Raw genomic sequence first — 6,224 nt, forward strand, 5'->3', positions numbered from 1 at the left:
GTCGTAAAACCGCATTAAACAATGTCACTTAGTGAGATGCAGTGTTTTTCACCTTTACAAGTCGGGAACTGCGATATCTGAAGTGAAAGCGCTTGCAACCGTCGTTAGGTTAGGTTAGGTTAGGTTAGGTTAGGTTTGGTTAGGTTAGGTTAGGTTAGGTTAGATTAGGTTAGGTTGGGTTGAGTTGGGTTAGGTTAGGTTAGGTTAGGTTAGGTTAGGTTGGGTTAGGTTAGGTTAGGTTAGGTTACGTTAGGTTAGGTTAGGTTACGTTAGGCGAGGTTAGGTTAGGTTACGTTAGGTTAGGTTAGGTTAGGTAAGGATAATTTGGTTAGGTTAGGTAAGGTTAGGTTAGGTTAGGTTGGGTTGGGTGTTGTTGGGTTGGGTTTGGTTGGGTTAGGGTTGGTTAGGTTAGGTTAGGTTAGGTTAGGTTTGGTTTGGTTAGGTTAGGTTAGCTTGGGTTAGGTTGGGTTGGGTTAGGTTAGGTTAGGTTAGGTTAGGTTTGGTTTGGTTAGGTTAGGTTAGCTTGGGTTAGGTTGGGTTGGGTTAGGTTGGGTTACGTTAGGTTAGGTTAGGTTAGGTTGGGTTAGGTTAGTTTGGGTTAGGTTAAGTTAGGTTAGGTTGGGTTGGGTTGGGTTAGGTTAGGTTAGGTTAGGTTGGGTAAGGTTAGGTTAGGTTAGGTTAGGTTAGGTTACGTTAGGTTAAGGTATGAACCGTCGTAAAACCGCATTAAACAATGTCACTTAGTGAGATGCAGTGTTTTTCACCTTTACAAGTTGGGAACTGCGATATCTAATGTGAAAGCGCTTGAAACCGTCGTAATGTTGTAGAAAGCAATGTAAAGTAGCGAGTAAAACGTTTACTAACGATAGAAGTGCGAAGGTTATGTTAGGTTGAATTAAGTTAGTTTAAGCTAGGTAGCGTCGTGAAACCACCAAAAAGGACGTCATCTAACGAGATATAATTGTTTCATTTCATGTACGAAACTGCAATAGGTGAAATGTTGTGAAAGCACACAAAACGGCATGAACAAGCCAAATACTGCGTGTTGTACCGTTACAAGTACGAAACTGCTATGTTGTGATATTCTCGTTAAAGCGCATGCAAGCATCGTGAAACCTTAAAGAATGATGTCATTTAGCGAGAGACGGCGTTCTGTACTGTAATGAGTTGGTGAAAAACTGTGAGGTCATGCAAATATCGTAATTGTGAACGAAACAGTGTAATAGAGCGTTTTGAGATACAAGTGCGAATGTTAGGTTAGGTTAAGATATGAACCGTCGTAAAACCGCATGAAACAATGTCACTAAGTGAGATGCAGCGTTTTTCACCATTACAAGTCGGGAACTGCGATATCTAATGTGAAAGCGCATGAAACCGTCGTTAGGTTAGGTTAGGTTAGGTTTGGTTAGGTTAGGTTAGGTTAGGTTAGGTTAGATTAGGTTAGGTTGGGTTGAGTTGGGTTAGGTTAGGTTAGGTTAGGTTAGGTTGGGTTAGGTTAGGTTAGGTTAGGTTACGTTAGGTTAGGTTAGGTTACGGTAGGTTACGTTAGGTTAGGTTACGTTAGGTTAGGTTAGGTCAGGTTAGGTAAGGATAATTTGGTTAGGTTAGGTAAGGTTAGGTTAGGTTAGGTTAGGTTGGGTTGGGTGTTGTTGGGTTGGGTTGGGTTAGGTTGGGTTAGGTTAGGTTAGGTTACGTTAGGTTAGGTTAGGTTAGGTTACGTTAGGTTATGTTAGGTTAGGTTAGGTTACGTTAGGTTAGGTTAGGTTGGGTTAGGTTAGGTTAGGTTACGTTAGGTTAGGTTAGGTTACGGTAGGTTACGTTAGGTTAGGTTACGTTAGGTTAGGTTAGGTTAGGTAAGGATAATTTGGTTAGGTTAGGTAAGGTTAGGTTAGGTTAGGTTAGGTTGGGTTGGGTGTTGTTGGGTTGGGTTGGGTTAGGTTGGGTTAGGTTAGGTTAGGTTACGTTAGGTTAGGTTAGGTTACGTTAGGTTATGTTAGGTTAGGTTAGGTTACGTTAGGTTAGGTTAGGTCAGGTAAGGTTAGGTTACGTTAGAATAGGTTAGGTTAGGTTAGGGGACGTTAGGTTAGGTTAGGTTAGGTTAGGTTTGGTTAGGTTAGGTTAGGTTAGCTTAGGTTAGGTTAGGTTGGGTTGGGTTGGGTTATGTTGGCTTAGGTTAGGTTAGGTTAGGTTAGGTTGGGTTAAGTTAGTTTAGGTTAGGTTAGATTAGGTTAGGTTGGGTTGGGTTGGGTTAGGTTAGGTTAGGTTAGGTTAGGTTAGTTTGGGTTAGGTTAGGTTAGGATGGGTTGGGTTGGGTTAGGTTAGGTTAGGTTGGGTAAGGTTAGGTTAGGTTAGGTTAGGTTAGGTTACGTTAGGTTAAGGTATGAACCGTCGTAAAACCGCATTAAACCATGTCACTTAGTGAGATGCAGGTTTTTTCACCATTACATGTCGGGAACTGCGATATCTATTGTGTAAGCGCATACAACTGTCGTAATGTTGTAGAAAGCAATGTAAAGTAGCGAGTAAAACGTTTTCTAACGATAGAAGTGCGAAGGTTATGTTAGGTTGAGTTATGTTAGTTTAAGCTAGGTACCGTCGTGAAACCACCAAAAACGACGTCATCTAACGAGATAGTGTTGTTTTATTGCGAGTACGAAACTGCGATAGGTGAAATGTGAAAGCACACAAAACGGCATGAACAAGCCAATTACTGCGTGTTGTACCGTTACAAGTGCGAAACTGCTATGTTGTGATATTCTCGTTAAAGCGCATGCAAGTATCGTGAAACCTTAAAGAATGATGTCATTTAGCGAGAGACAGCGTTCTGTACCGTAATAAGTTGGTGAAAAACTGTGAGGTCATGCAAATATCGTAATTGTGAACGAAACAGTGTAATAGAGCGTTTTGAGATACAAGCGCGAATGTTAGGTTAGGTTATGATATGAACCGTCGTAAAACCGCATTAAACAATGTCACTTAGTGAGATGTAGTGTTTTTCAACATTACACGTCGGGAACTACGATATCTAATGTGAAAGCGCATGAAACCGTCGTAATCTTGTAGAAAACATTGTAAAGTTGCGAGTAAAACGTTTTCTAACGATAGAAGTGCGATGGTTAGGTTAGGTTAGGTTAGTTTAAGCTAGGTAGCGTCGTGAAACTACCGAAAACGATGTCATCTTACGAGATAGTGTTGTTTTATTGCGAGTATGAAACGGCGATAGGTGAAATGTTGTGAAAGCACACAAAACGGCATGAACAAGCCAAATACTGCGTGTTGTACAGTTACAAGTGCGAAACTGCTATAATGTGATATTCTCGTTAAAGCGCATGCAAGCATCGTGAAACCTTAAAGAACAATGTCATTTAGCGAGATACAGCGTTCTGTACTGCAATAAGTTGGTGAAAAACTGTGAGGTTATGCAAATATCGTAATTGTGAACGAAACAGTGTAATAGAGCGTTTTTAGATACAAGTGCGAATGGTAGGTTAGGTTAAGGTATGAACCGTCGTAAAACCGCATTAAACAATGTCACTTAGTGAGATGCAGTGTTTTTCACCTTTACAAGTCGGGAACTGCGATATCTGAAGTGAAAGCGCTTGCAACCGTCGTTAGGTTAGGTTAGGTTAGGTTAGGTTAGGTTAGGTTTGGTTAGGTTAGGTTAGGTTAGGTTAGATTAGGTTAGGTTGGGTTGAGTTGGGTTAGGTTAGGTTAGGTTTGGTTAGGTTAGGTTGGGTTAGGTTAGGTTACGTTAGGTTAGGTTAGGTTACGTTAGGTTAGGTTAGGTTAGGTTACGTTAGGTTAGGTTAGGTTAGGTAAGGATAATTTGGTTAGGTTAGGTAAGGTTAGGTTAGGTTAGGTTGGGTTGGGTGTTGTTGGGTTGGGTTGGGTTGGGTTAGGTTTGGTTAGGTTAGGTTAGGTTAGGTTAGGTTTGGTTTGGTTAGGTTAGGTTAGCTTGGGTTAGGTTGGGTTAGGTTAGGTTAGGTTAGGTTAGGTTTGGTTTGGTTAGGTTAGGTTAGCTTGGGTTAGGTTGGGTTGGGTTAGGTTGGGTTACGTTAGGTTAGGTTAGGTTAGGTTGGGTGAGAATAGTTTGGGTTAGGTTAGGTTAGGTTAGGTTGGGTTGGGTTGGGTTAGGTTAGGTTAGGTTAGGTTGGGTAAGGTTAGGTTAGGTTAGGTTAGGTTAGGTTACGTTAGGTTAAGGTATGAACCGTCGTAAAACCGCATTAAACAATGTCACTTAGTGAGATGCAGTGTTTTTCACCTTTACATGTTGGGAACTGCGATATCTAATGTGAAAGCGCTTGAAACCGTCGTAATGTTGTAGAAAGCAATGTAAAGTAGCGAGTAAAACGTTTTCTAACGATAGAAGTGCGAAGGTTATGTTAGGTTGAGTTATGTTAGTTTAAGCTAGGTAGCGTCGTGAAACCACCAAAATCGACGTCATCTAACGAGATAGTGTTGTTTTATTGCGAGTACGAAACTGCGATAGGTGAAATGTTGTGAAAGCACACAAAACGGCATGAACAAGCCAATTACTGCTTGTTGTACCGTTACAAGTGCGAAACTGCTATGTTGTGATATTCTCGTTAAAGCGCAATCAAGCATCGTGAAACCTTAAAGAAAGATGTCATTTAGCGAGAGACTGCGTTCTGTACTGTAATGAGTTGGTGAAAAACTGTGAGGTCATGCAAATATCGTAATTGTGAACGAAACAGTGTAATAGAGCGTTTTGAGATACAAGCGCGAATGTTAGGTTAGGTTAAGATATGAACCGTCGTAAAACCGCATCAAACAATGCCACTTTGTGAGATGCAGGTTTTTTCACCATTACAAGTCGGGAACTGCGATATCAAATGTGAAAGCGCATGAAACCGTCGTTATGTTGTAGAGAGCATTGTAAAGTAGCGAGTAAAACGTTTTCTAACGATAGAAGTGCGAAGGTTATGTTAGGTTGAATTAAGTTAGTTTAAGCTAGGTAGCGTCGTGAAACCACCAAAAAGGACGTCATCTAACGAGATATAATTGTTTCATTTCATGTACGAAACTGCAATAGGTGAAATGTTGTGAAAGCACACAAAACGGCATGAACGAGCCAAATACTGCGTGTTGTACCGTTACAAGTACGAAACTGCTATGTTGTGATATTCTCGTTAAAGCGCATGCAAGCATCGTGAAACCTTAAAGAATGATGTCATTTAGCGAGAGACGGCGTTCTGTACTGTAATGAGTTGGTGAAAAACTGTGAGGTCATGCAAATATCGTAATTGTGAACGAAACAGTGTAATAGAGCGTTTTGAGATACAAGTGCGAATGTTAGGTTAGGTTAAGATATGAACCGTCGTAAAACCGCATGAAACAATGTCACTAAGTGAGATGCAGCGTTTTTCACCATTACAAGTCGGGAACTGCGATATCTAATGTGAAAGCGCATGACACCGTCGTTAGGTTAGGTTACGTTAGGTTAGGTTTGGTTAGGTTAGGTTAGGTTAGGTTAGGTTAGATTAGGTTAGGTTGGGTTGAGTTGGGTTAGGTTAGGTTAGGTTAGGTTGGGTTAGGTTAGGTTAGGTTACGTTAGGTTAGGTTAGGTTACGGTAGGTTACGTTAGGTTAGGTTACGTTAGGTTAGGTTAGGTTAGGTAAGGATAATTTGGTTAGGTTAGGTAAGGTTAGGTTAGGTTAGGTTAGGTTGGGTTGGGTGTTGTTGGGTTGGGTTGGGTTAGGTTGGGTTAGGTTAGGTTAGGTTACGTTAGGTTAGGTTAGGTTAGGTTACGTTAGGTTATGTTAGGTTAGGTTAGGTTACGTTAGGTTAGGTTAGGTTGGGTTAGGTTAGGTTAGGTTAGGTTACGTTAGGTTAGGTTACGGTAGGTTACGTTAGGTTAGGTTACGTTAGGTTAGGTTAGGTTAGGTAAGGATAATTTGGTTAGGTTAGGTAAGGTTAGGTTAGGTTAGGTTGGGTTGGGTGTTGTTGGGTTGGGTTGGGTTAGGTTGGGTTAGGTTAGGTTAGGTTACGTTAGGTTAGGTTAGGTTAGGTTACGTTAGGTTATGTTAGGTTAGGTTACGTTACGTTAGGTTAGGTTAGGTCAGGTAAGGTTAGGTTACGTTAGAATAGGTTAGGTTAGGTTACGTTAGGTTAGGTTAGGTTAGGTTAGGTTAGGTTTGGTTAGGTTAGGTTAGGTTAGCTTAGGTTAGGTTAGGTTGGGTTGGGTTGGGTTATGTTGGCTTAGG

This window comes from Rhipicephalus microplus, chromosome 1 (assembly GCF_043290135.1).
Source record: "Rhipicephalus microplus isolate Deutch F79 chromosome 1, USDA_Rmic, whole genome shotgun sequence".
Taxonomy (NCBI): domain Eukaryota; kingdom Metazoa; phylum Arthropoda; class Arachnida; order Ixodida; family Ixodidae; genus Rhipicephalus; species Rhipicephalus microplus.